The sequence below is a fragment of the Loxodonta africana genome, chromosome 9 (genome assembly GCF_030014295.1).
Source record: "Loxodonta africana isolate mLoxAfr1 chromosome 9, mLoxAfr1.hap2, whole genome shotgun sequence".
Classification (NCBI taxonomy): Eukaryota; Metazoa; Chordata; class Mammalia; order Proboscidea; family Elephantidae; genus Loxodonta; species Loxodonta africana.
In genome coordinates this window covers 41,486,751-41,513,725 of record NC_087350.1, presented here as the reverse complement: position 1 = coordinate 41,513,725, position 26,975 = coordinate 41,486,751, and the positions used below count along the sequence as shown (strand labels likewise).

Below are 26,975 nucleotides of genomic sequence, written 5' to 3'. Positions count from 1 at the left end.
CCGCCGGCGGCTGGGGTGTGGTTCCTGTTGGGGCTGGGGGCGACTGGGTCGTTCCTGCAGTTAGGCTCGAGGACTGGGAGCGGTCCCGGGGCGGTAGCTGAGCGAGGTGCAGAGCGGCGCTAGCGGTGTCCTACTCTGGTGCCACCAGCGGCTCCAGGCGGGCGCAGGGGCGCTCGCGGATCCCGCCTCGCCTTGGCGCCCCCGTAAGCAAAAAATAGCAGATTTCGTTGGAAAAGTAACTTCAGGCCGATGTTTTACTCATTTTATATACATATTCCCCTTCCCTTTTTTTTTTGTAATTCGCTCAGGGTCCTCAAGACGCTCACCCCGGAGCCGAGGCCTGGCACCCCTGTCACCCATTGTCAGCTGTTCAGGGAGCCAGCCAAGCCCCGGGACTTGAGGACGAAAGTTTTAACTGACGGTGCAGGTCCTCCTGAACAATAGTCATTTGGCATGTTAAGAGCTTTTCGTTTTATTTTCCCAACAGAAGGGATGACGAGATCCGGAGACGCTGTTTGACCGTGTTGGTGACCTCTTTTTGTACCTGTGTGCCAATTTCAGTTTCTGAGCGGTCAGTTTAAAAAAATTAAACGGTTGCGCAACTTGAATGTAGTCAGTGTCACTGAATTGTACATGAAGTTGTTAAATTGGTGTATGTTCTGCTGTCTGTGTTTTCAACAACAAAAATATAGAATTATTTAAAAGTTAAGTTTTAATTAATGCATTAAAGAAAAAGGAAAGTTATTTGACGTCTGGATATAAGGGGCTGAAAAACACTTTTTAGATTTTCTGCTTCAGGTGCCTCATTTTGCACAACATTTGGTGTCCTTTGAACGCTGTGTGTTAATTGCGGAGTAAAAAACTCAAGGCCCTTACATAGTTTGCTCTTGATAGCTATTTTACCTGCTGTAAATAAATGTTTAGCTTTGTAGTGCATTTGAGGAGCCCTGGTGGTACAGTGGTTAAAAACTTGGCTGCTAACCAAAAGGTTGGCAGTTTGAATTCACCAGCCACTCCTTAGAAACCCTATGGGGCAATTCTACTGTGTAGTAGGCAAATGGCATCCGGTTTTTAGTGCATTTGAATTTTTAAATGCCATAATTCAGTTTTTCATATATCAGATTTTTCCTTCCTGTGATAGAAAAATCTGACTGCCTTTGGTTCAGTTCTCTCATTCCACTCTTGAAGACTGTATCTTTTAAAAGTATTTTAAAAGCAAACTCATGGTTTGTTTAATGTAACATTTGAAGTAGGGTTTGTGTGAAAGTAAAAGCCATCTATTGGATGCAAAAGTATAAAGTGTTGAAAGAGAAATATAAATTAACTATACCCAGTGGTCAGTGTTGCCTGTGTATGTGTTTATAAAGTTAGACCTGCCATATTGACATTGACCTTCTGGCTTCTAGAGAAGCAAGCAGAAGATAGACAAAGTTGCAGAAAACCAAGACAGGCTTAAGAAGATTTCATAAAATCAAATACCTTCCTGCCAGGATGGAGGGCACAAAGGTGGTTTTCATGACAGTTCTGGTAATTACTTTTGTGAAGAGCTGGAGATGTAATCTGCTCATGTCTTTTCTCTGTATTATTGTACTTACATCCCTAGCATGTGTTTACTCCATTTTTTTGGTATTTGATGTCTATTTTCTCATGGTAACATTATGCAAGGTGGAGTGTAAATAGTACTAAACATGTTCTTACCATGTGATTAATGTAATTAATGAATAAGGTTATTTCCCCCACTAAAAAAAATGAAAAAATCAAGTTTGAAGGCTTTTTGATAATATTGCCATGTGATTAACTAAATCTTATAGTTTGCCGAACATCAACCTTACCACTATTCAAAAGTCTGCTATTTAAGAACTTACAAGAAAATAGGAGGGAAACATAATTATTCAAGAAGCTACAATATTGATATCTTTTCATGAATTCTTAAAACCATTCTAAAAAAATACTATAAGATTAATAAATATATTTTAAAAATGTACATTAAATTTAGGAGTGTTTTGGTATACCCTTTGCCTTGGTGTTTGGATTTATTTTACCAAGTTCAAGACTTACTATATAATTAAGAACTATTAAAAAAAAAAGAAGTGACAGAACAACTCATAGATGCTAATGCCATCTATTTTTATACTTATCTGATCTCACTTTTTTATATATATGTGTATATATGTATACATATATGTTTATATATATGTTATGTATGTATGTGTTATTAATTTTTATTAATAAAGTGTCATTGCTAATAAATATAACGAGTGAGACTATACTAAATACTAACTTTTGATGTGAAACGCCAATGTTAACATTTCTAAAGAGAATTATACTGCAATTATAATTAATCTCCTAGTTAAAGCATGAACTTTTTAAACCTGAGAAAGTAGGTAAATGTTCTCAAGATGCTAATGCTGAAGGTGACTTTAAATGACCAGTTAATGTTGACATTAGAATCCACGGGGACACAGGAGTGGGGATGTTAGTTGCAGAATATGGGGTTTTTTTTTGCTAAGTGATGTTTTATTTTCTTTGACATTTGATAATTCCAAGGTGTCATCCTTTTCCTTTGTCCTCTTCTTCCTTCCTACTATGGAAACTTAAGAGACCCATGAGGTAATCTTCAGAAAATAACAGGGGAAAATGTCTGAAAAGAAAAAGGCAGTCCAGGACTGCGTATGAAATCAGCTGAGAAATGGACTTCTCTCCGTGATGCAATGAATGTTTTTCATGCACTAAAGATGTTCAGTTGTCCTAGAAATTTCCTTAGTACTGTTCCTTTTTTTCCATGGGAGTTGGCTTCCATAAAGATTTACAGCCTTGGGGGCAATTCTACTCTGTCATATAGTTGCTATGAGTTGGAATCAACTCAGTGGCAATGGGTTTGGGTTCCTTTTTTGTTTGCTTGTTTTTATCATTCATTTATTTATTTAAAATAATGTTTTATTGTGTTTTCAGTGATGATTTACACAGCAGTTTAGGTTCCCGTTCAACAATTTCTACAGAAGTTGTTCAGTGAGTGCAGTGCGATGGATCACTTTTATATGGCCTTTCTAGCCACGCTCTTATAACTCCCACCCAAGTGATTGGGTGGGACTATGTAAATAAAGTAATCATGGCCCACCAAGGAGATTGGTCAGCTTTGCCATTCTGCTAGGCTTATAATGAGCCCTCCTAGAAGTGGAAAGAGAGGATCTCACCACCACCAAGAAGGAAGAGCCAGGAGTGGAGTGCATCCTTTGGACCTGGGATCCCTGCACTGAAAAGCTCTTGGAACCAGGAGATTGAGAGAGGGAGACTGTAACACTGAAGATGGTGAAAAGTGGTAGCAGAGAAATGGCAGCAGGAGACACCTGCAGGAGATGGTGCTGTGGACTTCCCAGCCGATGGAGTGAGAAAGCTGAGTACCTTCAGGCAAGAGGCTTGCTGGCAGAGTAGGGTGCATCCAGGCACTTGGTGGAGCTAGGTTTGCTGACCCATGGAACTGCAGCTGAGCATCTTCAGGAAGAGGCTTACTGGCGGACTGAGGTGCCTCTGGGCACTTATCGGGAGCTAAAAGAACTTTGTAACATTTGCCCAAGGAGGGCAGAGGTCAGGCAAAGTGGCTGAGTGCCTGAGAGAGATGTGCCTCTGGGCACTGCTGAGAAGAGGCTGTCTTGTTGGAAGAACTGTATCCTGAGTGTTTCTGAACCTGAACTGTAACCTGTTACTTCCCTAATAAACCCCATAATCATGAGGATTGCCTGTGAGTTCTGTGTGGCCATTGCAGCGAATTATCAAACTCAGCAGAGAAGTAAAGGGTGTCATGGGAGGGATGGTAGGTGTCAGAATCGGTGAAGATGGTGAAGAAAGGAGGCATGCCTGACCTCCGCCTCATAGGAATCAGCCTTTGGGCTGTTGATCTTGATTCTTCTTCCCTCTTACGAAGTTAGAGGAGGTCAGACGCCACCCCAATGCCATGTTTATAGTGAAATTGGTTACATGCTTCACAATGATTGAACGTTCTTACATTTCTATTCTGGTTGTTTGTGTTCACTAATCTTGCTTCCCTGCTCCCTTACATTCTCATCTTTGTTTTGAAGTAATTGCTGACCATTTGGTCTCATATAGGTGATTTTTTTAAAGGATCACGGTTCTTACTGGTGATATTATTTTTGAGCCAGTATGTAAATTAGCTACAAGGTGACTTCAGAGCTTAGTTTTGGGTCAAAGTTTAAAGAGTATCTCAGAGCAATAGTCTCAGGGAGTCCTCCAGTCTCAACCAGTCTAGTAAGTCTGGGGTTTTTGTTTTGTTAGGAATTCGAGGTTCTTTTTCATGTATTTCTCCCATTCTATCAGGGTCCATCTATTACAGCTCTAATTAGAATGGTAGGTAGTGGTAGCAGGGAACCTTCTAGTTCTTCTGGTCTCAAGGTAGATAAGGCTGTGGTTCATGTAGACTATCTGACCTGTAGACTAGTTTCTTCTTTGAGACATTGATTTCCTTCGTTCTCTTTTGCTACGGATGAGTAAAGACCACTAGTTGTATCTTAGATGGCCACTTGCAAGCTTTTAAGACACCAGACACTTAAAAGCTTGTAAACAGCCATCTAAGATTCTCCACTGGTCTCACCCTGTCTGGAGCAAGGGAGAATGAAGAAAACCAAGGACTTGAGGGAAAGATTAGTCCAAAGGACTAATGGACCATAAATACCACAGCCTCCACCTGACTGAGTTCAGCATAACTAGTTGGTGCCTGGCTACCACCACCGACTGCTCTGACAGGGATCACAATACAGAGTCCTGGACAGAGCTGGGGGAAAATGTAGAACAAAATTCTAGCTCACAAAAAAGAAAAGGCCAGACTTACTGGTCTGACAGAGATTGGAGAAACCCCGAGAGTATTGCCCACAGACACCCTTTTAGCTCAGTAATGAAGTCACTCCTGAGGTTCATCCTTCAGCCAAAGATTAGGGAGGCCAATAAAACAGAACGAGACTAAATGGGCACGCCAGCCCAGGGGCAAGGACTAGAAGTGTTGTAGGGTAAAAACATCACATCGTGAAGTTTAGTAAAGCAAAAAGAAAGTTTTATTTGGCATATATTCAAAAGGCAAAAGTGGGAAGCAGACAAGCATGCTCCCAGAGCCATGTCTGCCTAAATCCACAGAATATTACAGAATAGACAAGAATGGGAAAACAGACAAGCATGCTGCCACAGCCATGTCTGCCTGAGTCCAGGGAACGATACAGAGCCATTGGTATATATTAACACTACAAAACGGGCAAAACCATTGAAAGCTTCATCTTTTCACAGATTGGCTAGAAACCGAGATCCTACATTTTGAATTGTCTTTCTTAACAATCATTGGTACAGGTTTCAGTAATGACAGTCAGGAGGGTCTTCATTGGTTCCAGCAAATTTTCCATTCACTAAATAAATGCTAATAGAAAAAGAGTGCAAAGTCTTTTGTGTTCTGGCTTGGATGAAAGGTTCCCTAAAAGACATTTTTCTTCCCTAAAAGATAATTTCTAAGATTGTCCCATCTATTGTCTTTATCTCAGGGTCCAGTTGATGTGTCCTTGTGAGTCCTTGTAAGCCCAGCTCCACCTTGTGCCTGGAGGTACCCTACTCTTCCTGCAAGCCTCCTGCCAAAAGGTACTCGGCCTTCTTGTTCTGTGGGCTGGAAAGCCCACTGCACAGTCTTCTGCCAGTCTCTCCTGCTGCCGTTTCTCTGCCACCACTTCTCACCATCTTCAGCGTTACAGCTCTCTCTCAGTCTCCTAGTTCCAGGAGCTTCTCAGTGGAGGGATCCTGGGTCTAAATGCCATGCTCCTCTCTTGGCTCTTCTTCCTTGGTGGTGGCGGGATTCTCTCTTTTCCACCTCTGAGATGGCTCATTTTAAATTTAGCGGGGTTGGCATAAATGGTCCCTTTGGTGGGCTATAATTACCTTATGTGCATAGTCCAGCCCAATCACTTGGGTGGGAGTTATAAGACCATGGCCTGAAAGGCCACAAGACAGTGATCTATCACACTGCAGGTAGTTAAGTTGTTTGCATCTTTTTGCTATTGTGAATAGTGCTGCGACGAACATGGGTGTCCATTTGTCCGTGTCACTTCTATTAGACACCTAGGGTATATACCTAGGAGTGGAATTACTGAGTCATATAGCAGCTGTACCTCTAGTTTTTTGAGGAACCACCAGACTGTTTTCCACTAGAGCTGTATCATTTTGCATTCCCTCCAGCCATGGATGCGGGTTCCAATTTCTCCATATTCCCTCCAACAGTTGTTATTTTCCATTTTTTTGTTAAATCTTAGCCACCCTAGTGAAGTGAAATGGTATCTCATTGTGGTTTTGGTTTGCGTCTCCCCGATGGCTAATTACATTGAGCATCTTTTCCTGTGTCTATTGGCCATTTGAATATCCTCTTTGGTGAAATGTCTGTTAATGTCTTTTGCCCAATTTTTGATTGGGTTATTTGCCTTTTTGTTGTTAAGTTGTAGAAGTTTTCTATATATTTTAGATATTAGACCCTTAGAAGTATATCATTCCCAAAGATTTGTTCCCAGTTTGTAAGTTGCCTCTTTACTCTCTTGATAAAGTCTATTGATAAATGTAAGTATTTAACTTTTATGAGGTCCCAGTTATCTATTTTGTTTTCTGTTGCTTCTGCATTTGTTTTTGTGGTTTTTAGTACTATTCCTGTTAATGGCTGACTAAGTGAAAGAAGTATCCAGGTAAAATTACATTCTTAGGGTTTTTTTTCCTGGCTTATGTTGTGCCTATGTTTCAGTGTAAATATGACAGTGATGAAAACCATGGACTTAGGTTCAAAAATCATAGCTGAAAATTTAGAAGGGTCACAGCAGCTTCATTCTGTCTATGTAGTCAGAACTTCATTCTGACTGCGGTTCAGTCTGAAACCTCTTCAGGAACTGCCTGAAAGTAAGACAAGGCTATACCCTCTCTCCTTTCATCTCCTTTTTAAAGTTAATTTTTCTGCTGAGAAACTTTGCAATAAAACATCTTATTTCTAAATTTCTTCATGCTTCAATGTTTTAAGCTTCCTCTGAGACCTGCCAAAATTAACACTAGAACAAATTCACCCAGAGGAAATGATGACTTTTCTTTGTAAAATGTTGAATTATGCTTTGTCTTGGAGTTTTTTTTTTTTTTTTTTTTTTGGAGTATAGTATTTACAGACACTGATTACCTGAGTTTTAGGAAGGAACGCCAAAGAATAATTCTTCAGTTGATGTCTTCTGACTTTAGGCACTTTAATTTCTCTGATAAATTCCCCAAATCACCATCAGTACAAAAAACACAGTGCAAAAGTTAATGCATTGGGTTCATAGGAGGAGAATGATAAATACCATCCTTGAAAGGGCAAGGCTCTGTAAATTTTAATGAGTTCTCTGTGTATAAGAGATTATGCCAGGTGCTGGGTATACAATGGTAAGACAGAGTTCTTGCTTTCCTGTGGGATTTACAATCCGAAGGAGCAGACAGACAGTTTGAGAAACAGACAATTACAAATTTAAAATTTTAATATGTGACACAAAAGAGAAAGGTAGGGTGCCGTGATGGATGATAACAGTGTGGGAGTAAGCACAGCTTTAGACATTGTCGTCTGGGAAGCCCACCTCCAGTGGCGATATTGAAGCTGAGACCTGAAAGATGAGGAGGAACCAGCCCTGTGAAAAGCAGGGCAAGAGCTTCACTGTTAAAGAAACAGTATGTGTGAAGGCCCTAAGAAGAAACGAGCTTCTGTAACATATCTCAGAAATCGGAGGAAGGCCAAACTAATAACTGTCACCGACCTGACAGTGTTTGTAAAGTGATTTCCTGTTCAGGATTGTTGTCACTTGAATGTCAACAATGAGCTTGATTGCCTAACTCCAGTTTTTTTCCTGTTCATACTGTCTTTATTGTGTTCTTTACTGTGTCACAAGGAAGTTCTTTGTTGTGCCAAATTGAGATGTTTTCTGGACTGAGTATTTTAGTTATATTTGCAGAATCAAGAATTAATATGTTGTAAGATTTTTTTTTTTTTTTTTAATATGTACAGGGAACCCTGGTGGAGCAGCAGTAAGTCTGGGCTGTTAACCAAAAGTTTGTGGGTTAGAACTCACCAGCCACTCCTTCTGTTAAGATGTACAGCCTTGGAAACTCTATGGGGTAGTTCTACTCTGTCCTATAGGGTCGCTATGAGTTGGAATGGACTCTACGGCAATGGTTAGAGGTAATGGGTAAGATTTAACACTCAGGGTTCTGTCAGGAAAACAGAAGTCACAGTCTGTAATCTAAGTAAAAATAACTTAATACAGGTAATTAGAGGCTTATATACCTGTCATAAGGGCGGGGGTAGCAAAGGTCAGGGAATGTGTCACCAACTTTCTCAGCCTTCAGCACTAAAACAAGCAAATGTACCTTGCCCAGAAGCTATTGCAAATCTTAAGAACCTCCGGAAAGCTCCTATTGGTTCTCCGTAGCACCACTTGAGTATTTCTCAAGTAACTCACCCAGAAACTACTTCAGACTTCATGTTGGCTGTCTGCTCATGCTTCTGCTTGCAACTGTCTCCTGGAAAATAATGGCCTCTCCTTTCTTCTTTCACAATCTCATGCTCTCACTGGCAGACTCTTCTCCAGAATGGTAGAGGGGAAGAATTCTGTAGTCCCCAGCTTCTTTTCTGTATTACAGAGGGAATTTAGAAAGGGGTAATAGTGATGCCTGAGTGATTGTGATCCCAAATTGCCAACAGATAATCTAGCATAGTCTGCTTTTGCTTTGGTGAGCAGAATATTTGTGAGTTAACCGCTAGAGATAATAGTAAGAGAAGCCATTCCCCCTTGGTCTCTAGACTGGTTTTCTGATTATGGAAAACATGGCATGATAGATTGGATGCTGCTTCAGATAACATATCCATCTTCCAATATATCGCTCCAGCCCATGGAGTGCTGCCCATCTAGCACTGTAACTGAGACTTCGATAGGTCATCCACTGTTTTATTAAGCCAGCTGCTTCAGAAGGGCTTATGATAAAATCAGTGACTCCCATGGGTATCATCCTATTCCCTCACTTCTATTGTTGTAAAATGAGTTCCTTGGTCAGAAGCAGTGTGTTTTAGTTATTTATTGCTGTGCAACAACCCAACCCCAAACTTAGTAACCTAGAATAACATTTCATTACTAGTTTTCACAATTCTGTGGATTGAATGGACTCAACTGGCAATTTTTTTTTTGTTAGAGTCATGCAGTTGCAGTAATATAATGGCTAGGGCTAAAATCATTTGAAGGCTTGACAGGCCTGGCTGTTCAAGATTGTTTCTTCACACACATGTCTAGTGCCTTGGTGCTTTTTGGCCTCTCTCTTCATGTGGCTTCTCATCCTACAGGGCTTTTCATAGCATGGTGGTCTCGTGGAGGCACACATGGTAGCTGGTTTCCAGGAGGCAGGAGGTGGGAACCCAGACCAATTAAGGACTATTCCAGAAATAGCACAGAATCAGTTTTGCCATATTAAATTGGTCAAAGCAGTCACAGCACTAGCTCAGATTCAAGGGGATGGGGAAAGTCCCATGGAGGGTGCCAAGGTCACATTGCAGAAGAGACTGTGGGACAGAAGACACTATTTCGGCTATCTTTGGAAGTCTACCACCCAGTGTTTTATGGGATACCATGATAATAATTAAAGCATTCAGTAAGTCTATGGATAGTGATGCTGGAAGAAGCATTTGGGGCAGGGATAGATCAAATTCCTCCACATGATGGAAGGCGCCCAATGTAATTAACCTACCAGATATGTTGCTGGATCCCCCTGGTCTCTGCTGTTGAAAGGTTGGGCACTTACCAATAGCTGTGGCCAGCTCATCTTCTGTAGTGATAAAATATGTGTTTTTGAACCTAGGTATAGTCTCCATTCTTGATACAATGGCCATTTTCTTCATGAGTTCGTTGCACAAGCATTGATTATGTTGGTAATTGATAAATTATCTTTGTACTATTGATTTCTAGACTAAACACAATGCAGATAGAGAAAATGTCCTATAGTATTTCAATCCTTTGAAGTTTGTTGAGACTTACTTTAAAAAGGGACATTTCCCCTTTACCTTTTCATTTCCCATGTTCTACAATGTGCTAGGAGTGGGGATAGGTAATGTGGGTGGCGACTTCTGGTTCACCCATTGTTTTAGGCTGGATTCTCTAAAGAAGCAAAGCCAGTAAAGTGTATAAATATACATAGAGAGATTTATATCAAGGAAATGGCTCACATGTTTGTAGAGGCTGGAATGTCCCAAGTCCGTGGGTCAGGATAGAGGCCTCTCCTGATTCAAGTAGCCGCAGGGGCTGGTGAACCCAAGATTGGCAGGCCGGAGAGCAGGGCTGTTGCTCACAGGCTGTGAAGATCGATGAATCCCAAGATTAGCAGTCAAGACCACAGGTAAGCTGCTAGCTCAAGTCCCAAGAATAGGAGATCAGTGGGATTAGCTCACCTTGCCCTGTATGCAGTGCAGCTGGTAACATCAAAGGACATTTACTTGGATCAGTAAATACTCTCAGGATAAATGTGGCTAAGGAGCTCAGGAGTTGCACTTATCTCTCTGGGTGTCACTTTCACTTAGATGTTGACCTGGTACCTCCTTATTCTCTTGACAACTCTTCAGTTCCTTTGAGGAGATGTAAAAGACTCTAGCATTTTAGTTGTTTTTATCCAGAAGATTAGACTAAACAATGTAGCCCACCATTACCAGAAATAGAAGTATGCAAGGTTTATGTATCATAGGAGGCAAAGGTAGGAATGGGAAGTTAGAAAGACATTTTTTAGATTTTTGAATTAATCACAAAATGTCTTCCATTTATAGATATTTGCTGGAGTCCTTGAGTGGTATAAACAGTTAATGTGCTCCACTGCTAACCAAAAGGTTGGAGATTTGAGTCCACCCAGAGATGCCTCAGAAGAAAGGCGTAGTGATTTACTTCCAAAAAAATCAGCCACTGAAAACCCTATGGAGCACAGTTCTACTCTGACACCGATGAGGTCACCACGAGTCAGAGTCAACTCGGTGGCAACTGGGGGTGGTGAATTGAATGGCTAGTTCATAGAAAACTGGGTGCTGGAGGGGTACAAAGTTTTAACCAGCTCAAATGTTCCCATTAAGCAGCCTTTCAGTCTAGTAATTCTGAAACTGTAGTGTCACTTTAATTAAATTACTTTTTAGAATGAACTCACTTACATGGACGATTATGGTCGCTATAAGTTGGAATTGACTCAGTGGCAACGAGTTTGGTTTTTTGGGTTAAACTCATTAAAATCTCATTGTGCTATGGGGTCTATCCTTGGGATAAAGAGGTCTATGGCACAAGAATGTATAATTATATTTATTTAAACAGGTTATTATTATTTTAAGGCTGCTACGAACCAAGTTTCTTTCAAGTTTTAGTATACCATTATTTGTAAAGAAAGTAATAACGTATCACATGTTTCTAAAGATAGGCTTAACCTGCTGTTTTCTTCTATGTTCAGCAAGTTTATGAAGTCCTCTCAACTCAACCAATAAGCAACATCATGATAAATGGAGAAAATATTGCAGTTGTCAAGGACTTCATTTTTCCTGGATCCACAATCAACACCCACAGAGGAGAGGTCAAGAAATCAAATGATGCGTTGCATTGGGCAAATCTGCCACAAGAGATCGCTCTAACATGTTAAAAAGCAAAGATGTCACCTTGAAAACTAAGGCGTGCCTGACCCAAGCCATGATGTTTTCAATTGCCTCATATGCATGTGAAAGCTGGACAATAAATAAGGAAGACCAGAGAAGAATTGACACCTTCGAATTATGGTTTTGGCAAATAATATTGAATATACCATGTACTGCCAAAAGAACAAACAAATCTGCCTTAGAAGAAATACAGCCAGAATGCTCCTCAGAAGCAAGGATGGTAAGACTACATCTCGCACACCTTGGACAAGTTATCAGGAGGGATCAGTCCCTGGAGAAGGACATCATGCTTGGTAAAGTAGAGGGTCAGTGAAAAACAGACCCTCAACGAGATGGATTGACACGGTGGCCAAAACGATGGGCTCAAGCCTGACAATTGTGAAGATGGTTCAGGACTGGGCAGTGTTTCATTCTGTAGTACATGGGGTGACTGAGTTGGAGCTGACTCAACAGCTCACAACAACAACAACAACATTGTCTTTGGAAAGTGCCTTGGTGGCACAGTGGTTAAAGCTTTCAGCCGCTAACCAAAAAGTCATCAGCTCGAACCCACCAGCTGCTCTGCAGGAGAAAGATGTGGCAGTCTGCTACTGTAAATATTTACAGCCTTGCAAACGCTGTGGGGCAGATCTACTTTGTCTTATTGGGTCACTACAAGTTGGAAATGACTCGACAGCAGTGAGTTTGGTTTTTGATTTGGTATTGTCCTTTCAAGAGTACATGAAAAGAAAACTTGGCATAAAGCCACAAATCACTAGTTGATAGACTTTTAACTTTAAAAAAGAAAGTGAAATGTTTAAGAAACTCATCACAAAGCACATTAAGAGAGCAGAGATTTCGATCTAGAATTCATACAACAGCCCTTTCTGCGGTGTTTTTGGATTTCTTAAATGTAATCCACTAAGCTCCACTAATTAAACACAAACCAATTTTTGTGTGTGCATTATAACAGTATATTTTACTCGCAGGAAAGATATTTCATTGTATGATTCATTCTTAACAACATATGGGATCATGCAAAAATCTTGGGCAATAAATTAATAGGGATGTTTCTTTGATGCATGATTTAATAAATATAAGCAATTATTTAGCAATTGTGGAATTTGTGACACAAACCAGAAAACCAAACCCATTGCCATCAAGTTGATTTCCACTTTTAGTTACCCTATAGAACAGAGTAGAACTGCCCCATAGGGTTTCTAAGAAGTAGCTATTAAATTGCGCCACCAGGGCTCCTTTGTAACACAAGTAGTCATTTATTACCTATTTTTGAGGTATTATAAGAAGGAAAGGTACTTTGTTTCTATCAAATATGTTGAAATATTTTATTAATGGTATAGTAAATCACTGTAAACTGTAATGTAAAATTCTGATATAGATATATGCAAAATCTTATTCAATTTTAAGCTGAGTTACAAAAATCACCATCGATTCATGCAGTATTGCTCAGGTTTTTTTTTTTTTTTTTATAATTTTTATTGAGCTTTAAGTGAACATTTACAAATCAAGTCAGTCTGTCACATATAAGCTTATATACACCTTACTCCATACTCCCACTTACTCTCCCCCTAATGAGTCAGCCCTTCCAGTCTCTCCTTTCGTGACAATTTTGCCAGTTTCTAACCCTCTCTACCCTCCTATCTCCCCTCCAGACAGGAGATGCCAACACAGTCTCAGATGTCCACCTGATACAAGTAGCTCACTCTTCATCAGCATCTCTCTTCTACCCATTGTCCAGTCCCTTCCATGTCTGATGAGTTGTCTTCAGGAATGGTTCCTGTCCTGGGCCAACAGAAGGTTTGGGGACCATGGCTGCCAGGATTCCTCTAGTCTCAGTCAGACCATTAAGTCTGGTCTTTTTATGAGAATTTGGGGTGTGCATCCCACTGATCTCCTGCTCCCTCAGGGGTTCTCTGTTGTGCTCCCTGTCAGGGCAGTCATCGGTTGTGGCCGGGCACCATCTAGTTCTTCTGGTCTCAGGATGAGGTAAGTCTCTGGTTCATGTGGCCCTTTCTGTCTCTTGGGCTCATAGTTATCGTGTGACCTCGGTGTTCTTCATTCTCCTTTGATCCAGGTGGGTTGAGACCAATTGATGCATCTTAGATGGCCGCTTGTTAGCATTTAAGACCCCAGACGCCACATTTCCAAGTGGGATGCAGAATGTTTTCATAATAGAATTATTTTCCCAATTGACTTAGAAGTCCTCTTAAGCCATAGTCCCCAAAGCCCCACCCTTGCTCCACTGACCTTTGAAGCATTCAGTTTATCCCGGAAACTTCCTTGCTTTTGGTCTAGTCCAGTTGAGCTGACCTTCTGTGTATTGAGTATTGTCCGTCCCTTCACCTAAAGTAGTTCTTATCTACTAACTAATCAGTAAATAACCCTCTCCCACCCCCCCTCTCTCCCCCCTCGTAACCACAAAAGTATGTGTTCTTCTCAGTTTATACTATTTCTCAAGATCTTATAATAGTGGTCTTATACAATATTTGTCCTTTGCCTCTGACTAATTTCACTCAGCATAATGCCTTCCAGGTTCCTCCATGTTATGAAATGTTTCACAGATTCGTCACTGTTCTTTATCAATGCGTAGTATTCCATTGTGTGAATATACCACAATTTATTTACCCATTCATCCGTTGATGGACACCTTGGTTGCTTCCAGCTTTTTGCTACTGTAAACAGAGCTGCAATAAACATGGGTGTGCATATATCTGTTCGTGTGAAGGCTCTTATTTCTCTAGGATATATTCCGAGGAGTGGGATTTCTGGGTTGTATGGTAGTTCTATTTCTAACTTTTTAAGAAAACGCCAGATAGATTTCCAAAGTGGTTGTACCATTTTACATTCCCACCAGCAGTGTATAAGAGTTCCAATCTCTCCGCAGCCTCTCCAACATTTATTATTTTGTGTTTTTTGGATTAATGCCAGCCTTGTTGGAGTCAGATGGAATCTCATCGTAGTTTTAATTTGCATTTCTCTAATGGTCTAATGATCGAGAGCATTTTCCATTGTATCTGTTAGCTGCCTGAATATCTTCTTTAGTAAAGTGCGTGTTCATATCCTTTGCCCACTTCTTGATTGGGTTGTTTGTCTTTTTGTGGTTGAGTTTTGACAGAATCATATAGATTTTAGAGATCAGGCCCTGGTCGGAGATGTCATAGCTGAAAATTCTTTCCCAATCTGTAGGTGGTCTTTTTACTTAAATGAGCATAGGTGTTTGATTTTTAGGAGCTCCCAGTTATCTGGTTTCTCTTCGTCATTTTTGGTAATGTTTTGTATTCTGTTTATGCCTCGTATGAGGGCTTCTAACGTTGTCCCTATTTTTCCTTCCATGATCTTTATCGTTTTAGTCTTTATGTTTAGGTCTTTGATCCACTTGGAGTTAGCTTTTGTGCATGGTGTGAGGTATGGGTCCTGTTTTATTTTTTTGCAAATGGATATCCAGTTATGCCAGCACCATTTGTTAAAAAGACTATCTTTTCCCCAATTAACTAACACTGGGCCTTTGTCAAATATCAGCTGCTCATATGTGGATGGATTTATATCTGGGTTCTCAATTCTGTTCCATTGGTCTATGTGCCTGTTGTTGTACCAGTACCAGGCTATTTTGACTACTGTGGCTGTGTAATAGGTTCTAAAATTAGGCAGAGGGAGGCCTCCCACTTTCTTCTTCTTTTTCAGTAATGCTTTACTTATCCGAGGCTTTTTTCCCTTCCATATGAAGTTGGTGATTTGTTTCTCCATCACCTTAAAAAATGTCATTGGAATTTGGATCGGAAGTGCATTGTATGTGTAGATGGCTTTTGGTAGAATAGGCATTTTTACTATGTTAAGTCTTCCTATCCATGAGCAAGGTATGTTTTTCCACTTAAGTAGGTCCTTTTTAGTTTCTTGTAGTAGTACTTTGTAAGTTTTCTTTATAAAGGTCTTTTACATCTTTGGTAAGATTTATTCCTAAGTATTTTATCTTCTTGAGGGCTACTGTGAACGGTATTGATTTGGTTATTTCCTCTTTGATGTTCTTTTTGTTGATGTAGAGGAATCCAAGTGATTTTTGTATGTTTATCTTGTAACCTGAGACTCTGCCAAACTCTTCTATTAGTTTCAGTAGTTTTCTGGAGGATTCCTTAGGGTTTTCTGTGTATAAGATCATGTCATCTGCAAATAGAGATAATTTTACTTCCTCCTTGCCAATTCGGATGCCCTTTATTTGTTTGTCTAGCCTAATTGCTCTGGCTAGGACCTCTAGCACAAAGTTGAATAAGAGCGGTGATAAAGGGCATCCTTGTCTGGTTCCCGTTCTCAAGGGAAATGCTTTCAGGCTCTCTCCATTTAGAGTGATGTTGGCTGTTGGCTTTGTATAGATGCCCTTTATTATGTTGAGGAATTTTCCTTCAATTCCTATTTTGCTGAGAGTTTTTATCATAAATGGGTGTTGGACTTGGTCAAATGCCTTTTCTGTATCAATTGATAAGATCATGTGGTTTTTGTCTTTTGCTTTATTTACATGGTGGATTACATTAATGGTTTTTCTAATATTAAACCAGCCTTGCATACCTGGTATAAATCCCACTTGGTCATGGTGGATTATTTTTTTGATATGTTGTTGAATTCTATTGGCTAGAATTTTGTTGAGGATTTTTGCATCTATGTTTATGAGGGATATAGGTCTGTAATTTTCTTTTTTTTGTGATGTCTTTACCTGGTTTTGGTATCAGGGATATGGTGGCTTCATAGAATGAGTTAGGCAGTATTCCGTCATTTTCTATGCTTTGAAATAACCTTTAGTAGTAGCGGTGTTAACTCTTCTCTGAAAGTTTGGTAGAACTCCGCAGTAAAGCCATCTGGGCCAGGGCTTTTTTTTTGGTTGTGCTCGGGTATTTTTAATTACATTTTGTTTTGTTAATTCATTTAAATTTATTTATTTTATAGAAAGCTAACCTGGTGGTATAGTGATTAAGGGCTATGGCTGCTAACCAAAAGGTCGGCAGTTCGAATCCACCAGGTGCTCCTTGGAAACGCTAGGGGGCAATTCTACCCTGTCCTATAGGATCGCTGAGTCGGAATCAACTTGACGGGAACTGGTTTGGTTTTGGTTTTTAATTTATATAAAATTTACTATAAGATGGAACTTACCGGGACCATCTTAACATTCTATTTTACAAAATCCTATGTTTTCACCATACTAAATTGCATTATTTATCGTGATTTCTTCATGTTAGAAGGCATGTGGTGAGGCTTAGCTTCCCACATGGTGGGATGGTGAAAACGGCATTACGGAAATGGTACCAACGGGATTCTCGAATGAATGAAAGGGAAAAGCAACAGGCAGAAAATCTCTCACAGGAGGATAAAATACTTTCGGATAGAAGTTTCTGAAAAAACATCCATTGTTTCTATAGTTTTTGTGATTGTGAATGTTGAGTACTGTATGACTTTACGAGTCTGCTTTCATGAAGATTACAGCCTTAGAAACCCTATGGGACAGTTCTACTCTCTCTTACTGGGTCACTATGAGCCGGAATGGACTTGATGGCAATGAGTATTATGACTTTACAAAATTTTTTATCCCATTTCGTTTGCCCCCTGACAGCAAAGAAATGAATATTGAACTAAGCATATGAACTTTGTGCCCCTGTGTATCTTATATGCTTAATGTAACGTGGAAAGCTGGCTTGCAGGCACTTTTTTAATGCACAGAAATAGTCTCGGTGAATACTAGCAATCATACAATTTTATGAATATTATATGCTTGAGAACTTTTCTGCATATCATAAAATACAGTTAAAATAACTTCCTGTGTCACTTGAACAAATTTAATTCTATGCTAATAAGTATGTTCTTTATAAGGGAGATCAAATAAAATGTAAAAAATGTGTTTCAGTTAAAAACAGCTTAATATTTTCTCTCAAAATTTTAGACAATATTTAATTTTTGACAAAGAGTAGTTCTGGCCACATTTGCACTTGAGTCCCCCAAAAGTTGATATCCACTTACATCCATGTTGGGGCAAGTTAGGTTTTTGGTTGCCATTGATAACATAATCTTGAAATGTCCAACACACATTTTCTTAGGAATAAAGTAAAACCAAAGAGTTGGATTTAGGAAGCTTGGTTCTAGTTCATTTGTTTATTCATGAATTCACCACTTATTCATTTATTGAACAGGTATTTTCATTGAATGCCACTTTGTGTTAGTTTCTTAATGCCTTTGTTTAATAACATGGCCTTGAATGCATTGTCCCTTAAGTTTTCCCTGGCAGTGACAACTTCATCGCTTTGGCGATGAACCAGGAATTAATAATTCATTCTTCTGTCATTCATTTTCAGGGCTTAACAGAACCCGGTTGGAAGGAAAAACCACTTAAGAGCCTGCAATGGCATTTTTAACTTTTCTATGGAAAGAAATGCGAAGACATTTGACTGTGTGGATCATAACAAATTATGGATAACATTGAGAAGAATGGGAAACCCAGAACACTTAATTGTGCTCATGAGGAACCTTTACATAGATCAAGAGGCAATTGTTTGGACAGAACAAGGGGATACTGATTGGTTTAAAGTCAGGAAAGGTGTGCGGCAGGGTTGTATTCTTTCACTATACCTATTTAATCTATATGCTGAACAAATAATACGAGAAGCTGGACTGTATGAAGAAGAACGGGGCATCAGGATTGGAGGAAGACTCATTAACAACCTGCATTATGCAGATGACACAACCTTGCTTGCTGAAAGTGAAGAGGACTTGAAGCACTTACTAATGAAGATCAAAGACCACAGCCTTCAGTATGGATTGCACCTCAACATAAAAAAAAAAAAAAATCCTCATAACTGGACCAATGAGCAATGTCATGATAAATGGAGATAAGATTGAGGTTGTCAAGGATTTCATTTTACTTGGATCCATAATCAACAGCCATGAAAGCAGCAGCCAAGAAATCAAATAACACATTGCACTGGGTAAATCTGCTGCAAAGGACCTCTTTAAAGTGTTGAAGAGCAAAGATGTCACCTTGAAGACTAAGGTGCATCTGACCCAAGTCATGGTATTTTCAATCGCATCATATGCACGTGAAGTCTGGACAATGAATAAGGAAGACCGAAGAAGAATTGACGCCTTTGAATTGTGGTATTGGCGAAGAATATTGAATATACTATGGACTGCCCAAAGAACAAATAAATCTGTCTTAGAATAAGTACAACCAGAGTGTTCCTTAGAAGCAAGGATGGCGAGACTGCGTCTTCCATACTTTGGACGTGTTGTCAGGAGGGATCAGTCCCTGGAGAGAGACATCATGCTTGGCAAAGTACAGGGTCAGCAGAAAAGAGGAAGACCCTCAATGAAGTGGATTGACACAGTAGCTGCAACAATAAGCTCAACCATAACAACTATTTTAAGGATGGTGCAGGACCAGGCAGTGTTTCATTCTGTTGTACATAGGGTTGCTATGAGTCAGAACTGACTTGACGGCACCTAACAACAACAACATGGAAAGAAATAGACATAGAGTCAATGATACTATTATTTTTTACTACTGCATTTTGATTTTGTATGAAAAGCTACCGTGTGGTCACCAAAATCCATCAAAGAATTAAAAAAGAATTACAATTCATCAAGTGTAGATTACACACAATTTTGTTTATGATGAAGGCATCCAATAAAAGGGAAATCTGTTTATGTATTTTAATGGTTTACCATTAAAAGGATCAGTTTAAAAGAAGAAAATCAACGCCATCACAGATGGCTTAATTTTAGTCTTTGAACATGGCTCTTTTTGTGATAAGGAGAGTCGTGGAACAACAACAGCTCATTCTTTGGGGTGTAACAGTCCTACCGAAAGAGCACTCTTAAAAGGAGCAATATGTACTAATAAAGAACACGAACACAGAATTATTATTTTGACATCCATTCTTGGCTCTAAATTGATGCCTTGAGAGAACTTTGATGATTTGTGAATATTCCTTCCATCCTAAGGGGTTAAGAAATAGTACGTCTAAGGATAGTTCTCTCTGTGGCCAGGAAAACTTAGGTTGTTGTGATGGTTAAGATTGAGTGTCAGCTTGGCTAGGCCATGATTCTCAGTGTTTTGGCAGATGTATAATGTTGTGATCACTTCCCTGTTGAAATTTGATACATGATCACCCCCATGATGGAATCTGCTGAGTGATACAGGCAAGGACGGGGCCTGTGGTGGCTCATCGCCCCTTCAGCCTTCATCTCTCTGCCCTTGTCCACCTACTTTCCTCCTGCTTGCCTTGCCAGACTTTTGCTTGTCTCAGATCCTGCAGCTTGCTCCCATTGGTCTAGCCTCAGGTTCTTGGGACTTGGGCTGGTGGCTTGTCATCAGTCCCATGGCCCAATCTTGAGATTCGTAGATCTTCATGGCCTGCAGCGGCACTGATCTCTGGCCTGCCGATCTTGGGTTTACCAGCCCCCGTGGCTACATGCATCAGGAGAATCCTCTTTTATGCCTCATGTACTTGGGACATACAGCCTCTAGGGAACATGTGAGCCATTTCCTTGCCATAAGTCTCTCTCTCTCTATATATATACACATGTTTTGCCTCTCTGGAGAACACAGCCTAAAACATTTGGTACCGGGAGTGGCTCTAGAGAAACAGAATTGTAAGGAAGAATTTTCTAAATTGGTTCTCAGGTCTGATTAGTCTTAAAGATGTTGATGACTCTGCTTCCAGTAGTAAAGAGGGCACTGCTAATCCATGGCATGAGGTGGCAATTCAAATATGCAAAATATCACTACCAATAGATCAGATATTGGTGAAAGGCGAGGCTCTGGGTGATTGCATGGATGACACCTTTCTACAATTTTGTAGTAATGAAAACTATAGGGAGACGGGTTGGTTGGCCCTACTTTTGCTAGACGAACTGGTGAAAGAAAGAGATGAGCTCAGGGCTTCAGAGTCAAAGCTCAAGGGCTGCATAAATGACCTCAAAGTTTCCACTTGTGCCTTGAAAAAAAGCCCTATTTCTTGTAGTAGCAGAGCTGATATTGCCGAAAACCAAACCCAGAGTCTCATTGTAAGAGTGGCTGAATTACAACAGGAACTCAATTGCCAATCTTGAGAGGTGTCTGAAGTTAAAGCGAGGGCATTGTTTGGGAAGAATTGGGATCCTGAAACCTAGGATAGGGATAATATGGAAGCTGGAGACACTGAGCCTCTAAATTCCTCTAAATTCCATTGGATCACTCCTGCCAACAGAACTATTAGCCCCTCCACTCCCATCTAGTGAGATTAACCCAGCTCCATCTAAAGTGCCTTTGTCTGAGTTATTGCCTGGAACATTGTCTGAGGCAGATGCTTTACAAGACAATGCTGAATGTTCACAAGACATTCTCCCACCAATTTTGGCTTCTAGACCTATAACTAGACTTAAGTCCCAGTAAGTCCCAAAAAGTCAAGTACAAAGTGTAACCTAGGAGGAGGTACGCTACACTCTGAAACAACTGCTTGACTTTTCTAATATGCACAAAGAGAAACCTGGGGAATATGTGTGGGAATGGCTATTACGGGTGTGGGATAATGATGCAAGGAACAAAAAGATAGCTCAATCTGAGTTTATTGATATGGGCTCACTAAGCACAGATTCTCCATTCAATGGTTCAGCTCAAGAAGTTAGGAAAGGATTTAATAGCTTATTGGGTTGGGTTGCTGAAGCATGGATTGAGTGGTGGCCTATGCTAAATCAAGTTGAAGTACCAGACCTGCCTTGGTATACTGTAGAAGAAAGTATCCAAAAAAAAAAAATCCAAAGGCTTAGGGAAATTGGCATGCTAGAGTGTATTTATCAGGTTAGACCCACAGACCCACACATGGAATAACTAGAGGACACAGTTTTTACCACAATGGTGAGGAACAAATTTGTGAAGGGAGCCCCAGCATCTTTGAAGGCTGCGGTGATTGCTATTTTATGTAAGTCAGATTTGACAGTGGGAACTGCCCTAACTCAATTAAGACACCTAACTACAATGGGCTGATTGGAGCCTGTGATGGTAGGGGCCAAGTGGTAGTACTCAATCGACAAAGACAAGGTGGTATGGTTACCATAATGGACAGCAGAGTCAAAGCAGTAATCAGAATAGCCTGACTCATATGGACATATGGCGATGGCTACTTAGTCATGGTGTCCCTAGGAGTGAAGTAGATAGGAAATGTACTAAATATTTACATGATCTGTACAAGCACATGAATTCTAGGTCATGTGAACAACCAGTCTAATTCAAATCGCCAGAATAGAGAGACGCAGCCCTTCAGTCAATTCCCAGACTTGAGCGAGTTTACAGATCCACAACCCCTGATCGAAGGGGAGGCCTGGTCCCCTTGAGGAAGCACTCCAATACACTGCCAAAAAATTATACTGTTATTCTTTCTCCCAGCCTTCCGCAAAGGGATTTACAGCCTTTTACTAGAGTGACTGCTCACTGGGGAAAAGGAAGTAACCAGACTTTTTGAGGATTACTGGTTACTGGCTCTGAACTGACGCTAATTCCAGGAGACACAAAAGGTCACTGTGGCCCACCAGTCAGAGTGGAGACGTATGTAGGTCAAGTTGTTAATGGAGCCATGGCTCATGTCAGTCTCACAGTAGGTCCAGTAGGTGCCCGAACCCATCCTGTAGTGATTTCTCCAGTTCCAGAATGCATAATTGCAATGGATATACTCAGCAACTGGCAAAACCCCCACATTGGATCCCTGACAAATGGAGTAAGGGCTATTATGGTAGGAAAAGCCAAGTGGAAGCCATTAGAACTGCTCATACCTAGGAAAATAGTAAATCAAAAGCAATACTGTGTTCCTGGAGGGATTGCAGAGCTTACTGCCACCATAAAGGACTTGAAGGATGCAGGGGTGGTGATTTCCACCACATACCCTTTCAACTCTCGTATTGGCTTGTGCAAAAAACAGATGGATCTTGGAGAATAATAGTGGATTATTGAAAACTTAACCAGGTGGTAACTCCAATTGCAGCTGCTATTTCAGATGTAGCCTCACTACTTGAGCAAATTAATACATTCCCTGGTACCTTGTATGCAGCTATTGATCTGACTAATGCCTTTTTCTCCATACTTGTTTTGAAGGATCATCAGAAGCAGTCTACCTTTAGCTGGCAAGGCCAGCAATACACCTTCACTTGCCTACCTCAGTGCTACATCAACTCGCCCGCCCTTTGTCATAATTTAGTCTGAAGGGACCTTGATCCCTTTCCCTTCCACAAGATGTCTCACTGGTCCATTATATTGATGACATTATGCTGATTGGACCTAGTAAGGAAGAAGTGTCAATGACTCTGGACTTATTGGTAAAGCATTTGTGTGTTAAATGCTAGAGGGTGGGAAATTAATCCCACAAAAATTCAGGCACCTTCCACCTCAGTGAAATTTCTAGGAGCCTGGTGGTGTGGGGAATGTCAAGGTGTTTCTTCTAAACTGAAGGAAAAGTTATTGCATCTGGCTCCTCCCACAACTAAAAAGAAGGCACAATGCCTAGTGGGCCTCTTTGGATTTTGGAGGCAGCATATTCATTTGGGTGTGCCACTCCAGCCTATTTATCCAGTGGCTTGAAAAGCTGCTAGTTTTGAGTGGGGCCCAGAACAAGAGAAGGCTCTCCAACAGGTTCAGGCTACTGTGCAAGCTGCTTTGCCACTTGGGTCATATGACCCAGCTAACCCAATGGTGCTTGAAGTGTCCATGGCAGATGGATGCTGTCTGGAGTCTTTGGCAAAGCCCTATTGGTAAATCACAGTGCAGACCCTTAGAATTTTGGAGCGAAGCCCTGCCATCCTCCGCAAATAACTACTCTTCTTTTGAGAAACAGCTTTTGGCTTGTTACTGGGCTTTAGTAGAGACTGAATGCTTAACTATGGGACACCAAGTCACAATGTGACCTGAGCTGCCTATCATGAACTTGGTGTTGTCTGATCCACAGAGTCATGAAGTTGGACATGCACAGCAGCACTCCATCATTAAGTGGAAGTGGTATATTCGAGATTGAGCCCAAGCAGGACCTGAAGGCACAAGTAAGTTGCATGAAGAAGTGGCCCAAATGCCCATGGTCTCCACTCCTGTCATATTACCTACCATCTCCCAGTCTGCACCTATGGCCTCATGAGGGAGTTCCTTCTGATCGGTTGACTGGAGAAGAGAAAACTTGTGCCTGGTTTACAGATGGTTCTGAATGATATGCAGGCACCACTCAAAAGTGGACAGTGGCAGCACTATAGCCTCCCTCTGGAACTTCCCTGAAGGACAGTGGAGGGAAATCCTCTCAATGGGCAGAACTTTGATCAGTGCACTTTGCTTGAAAGGAGGAATGGGCAGATGTGTGATTGTATACTGATTTGTGGGCTGTGGCCAATTGTTTGTCTGGATGGTCAGGGACTTGGAAGAAACATGACTGGAAAATTGGAGACGAGGATTTATGGGGAAGAGGTATGTGGATAGACTTCTATGAGTGGGCCAAAGAAGTGAAGATATTTGTGTCTCATGTGAATGCCCATCAAAGAGTGACTTCAGCAGAGGATGATTTTAACAATCAAGCGGATAGGATGACACATTCTGTGGAAACCAGTCATCCTCTTTCCCCAGCTACTCCCGTCATGGCTCAATGGGCTTATGAACAAAGTGGCCATGGTGGCAGGGATGGAAGTTATGCATGGGCCCAGCAACATGGACTTCCACTCACCAAGGCCACCTTGGCTACAGCCACTGTTGAGTGCCCAGTCTGCCAGCAGCAGAGACCAACACTGAGTCCCTGATATGGCACCATCCCTTGAGGTGATCAGCCAGCAACCTGGTGGCAAGTTGGTTACATTGGACCACTTCCATCATGGAAAGGACAGCGTTTTGTTCTTACTGGAATAGACACTCTGGATATGGATTTACCTTCTCTGCATGCAGTGCTTCTGCCAAAACTACCATCTGTGGACTTACAGAATGCCTTATCCATGGTCATGGTATCCCACACAGCATTGCCTTGGATCAAGAGACTCACTTCACAGTAAATGAAGTGTGGCAGTGGGCCCATGCTCATTGAATTCACTGGTCTTACCATGTTCCCTGTCTTCCTGAAGCAGCTGGTTTGATAGAATGATGGAATGGCCTTCTGAAGACACAATTATGGCACCAGGTAGGTGGCAATACCTTGCTGGACTGGGGCAATGTTCTCTAGAAGGCTGTATATGCTCTCAACCAGCATCCAGCATATGGTGCTGTATTTCTTATAGCCAGGATTCATGGGCCTAGGAACCAAGGGGTGGAAATGGGAGTGGCACCACTCACATTACCACTAGTGACCCACTTGCACAATTTCTGCTTCCTGTCCTTGAGACATTATGCTCTGCAGGTCTAGAGGTCTTAATTCCAAAGGGAGAAATGCTCCCCACCCCGGACACACATCACTGATTCCACTGAATGGGAAGCTAAGAACGCCACCTGTCCACTTTGGGCTCCTTATGCCTCTGGATCAACTGGCAAAGAAGGGAGTTACTGTACTGGGTGGTGTGATTGATCCTTATTACCAAGAGGAAATCGGATTAATAGTACATAACGGAGGTAAAAAAAGAGTATGTCTGGAATGCAGGAGATCCCTTAGGGCGTCTCCTAGTACTCTCAAGCCCTGTGATTGAAGTCAATGGAAAACTACTATAGCAACCTAATTCTGACACGACTACTAATGGCTCAGACCCTTCTGAATGAAGGTTTGGGTTACCCCATTAGGCAATGAACCGTGACCAGCTGAGGTGCTTGCTGAGGGCAAAGGGAATACAGAATGGGTGGTGGAAGAAGGTAGTTCTAACTACCAGTTACAGCCATGTGGCCAGTTGCAGACACAAGGACTGTAATTGTTATGAGCATTTCTGTTTTGTACATGTGCATCAAATGTTTTTGTTTTCTTCACTTATAAAATATAAGATGTAAATGGGGCTAGCACATTTTCAGTTGTACGCATGTTAGTTGTATCATGTTAGGCACAAGTATGACTTTGTAATTGTCTTTATTCAGAGATTATGTATGGTTTGGGGAGATGTGTATAGGTGCCAAGTTGACAAAGGGTGGACTGTGATGGTTAAGATTGCATGTCAACTTGGCTGGGTCATGATTCTCAGTGTGTTGACAGTTGTATAATGTTGTAATCACTTCCCTGTTGAATTTTGATACATGATCACCCACATGATGGAATCTGCTGAGTGGTACTGGTGAGGGCGAGGCCTGTGGCAGCTCACCATCCCCTCAACCTTCATCTGTTTGCCCTCTGCCTACTTCCGTCCTACTCACCTTGCCAGGGCTTTTGCTTGTTCTGGATCCTGCAGCTTGCTCCTGTTCATCTGGTGTCTGGTTCTTGGGACTTGGGCTGGCAGCTTGCTGGTGGTCTTGCCTGCCCATCTTGAGATTTGTTGATCTTCACTGCCTGCAGTGGCAGTGCTCTCTGGTTTGCTGATCTTGGGTTTGCCAGCCTCTGTGGCTACGTGGTTCGGTAGAATCCTGTTTTTTGCCTCACTGACTTGGGATGTACAACATCTAGGGGCCACATGAGCCATTTCCTTGATATAAATCTCTCTTTATATATATATCTATATATACATAAAAAAGAAAAAATATATATACATATATGTATTTATATATATATGTTTTGCTTCTCTGGAGAACCCAGCCCAAGACAGTTGTACATCTAGACTCAGGGATGGATTACCCAATAAGCAAGTTACCCATGGGCTTAACTGTACTTACTACTAATCTGTAGTGCACAACCTCACATGGGTTTTACTACATCAAAGGTGTGGTGAAAAATAGGTGAAATTGTGCACTACAGATTTGTAAATAAACACAATTAAGCTTGTGTGTACCTTGCTTACTGTAAACTGGTGCATACCGTGCTTACTGGTTAATCTGACCCTGCTTCTAGTACAAATTCAGAGGTATCTTGCTTTGTGTCATAGACTATTTCTAAAAAGCTGGGTTGCATATAACTCATTCTTTGCATATTGGAATACACTGTCATAGTTATCTAGTGTTGCTGTAACAGAAATATCACAAGTGGATGGTTTTAACAGACCAAAGTTTATTTTCTCACAGTAAAGTAGGCTAGAAGTCCAAATTCAGGATGTCAGCTTCAGGGGAAGGCTTTCTCTGTCAGCTCTGCAGGAAGATCCTTGTCCTCAAACTTCCCATGATCGATGAGTTGCTCAGGTACAGGGACCCAGGGTCCAGAGGGCTCGCTCTGCTCCTGGTGCTGCTTTCTTGGTGGCATGAGGT

The 26,975-nt window shown here is 41.1% G+C and overlaps 1 long non-coding RNA gene across 5 annotated transcripts; it reads left to right on the top strand.

Moving 5' to 3' along the window:
• Window positions 1–6: 6 nt before the first annotated feature.
• On the top strand, window positions 7–26,662 carry LOC135232428 (uncharacterized). 5 transcript variants are annotated; one of them, XR_010322973.1, is made up of 5 exons: window positions 7–203; window positions 309–5,631; window positions 10,263–12,382; window positions 13,357–13,690; window positions 18,034–26,658. It is a non-coding gene; the product is annotated as an uncharacterized LOC135232428 (long non-coding RNA). The 5 variants fall into 5 exon arrangements; XR_010322975.1 differs by lacking the exon at window positions 7–203 and having other exon boundaries at window positions 210–3,739; window positions 5,538–5,631; window positions 11,506–12,382; window positions 18,034–26,662; XR_010322974.1 differs by lacking the exon at window positions 7–203 and having other exon boundaries at window positions 210–3,739; window positions 5,538–5,631; window positions 18,034–26,662.
• Window positions 26,663–26,975: the final 313 nt, after the last annotated feature.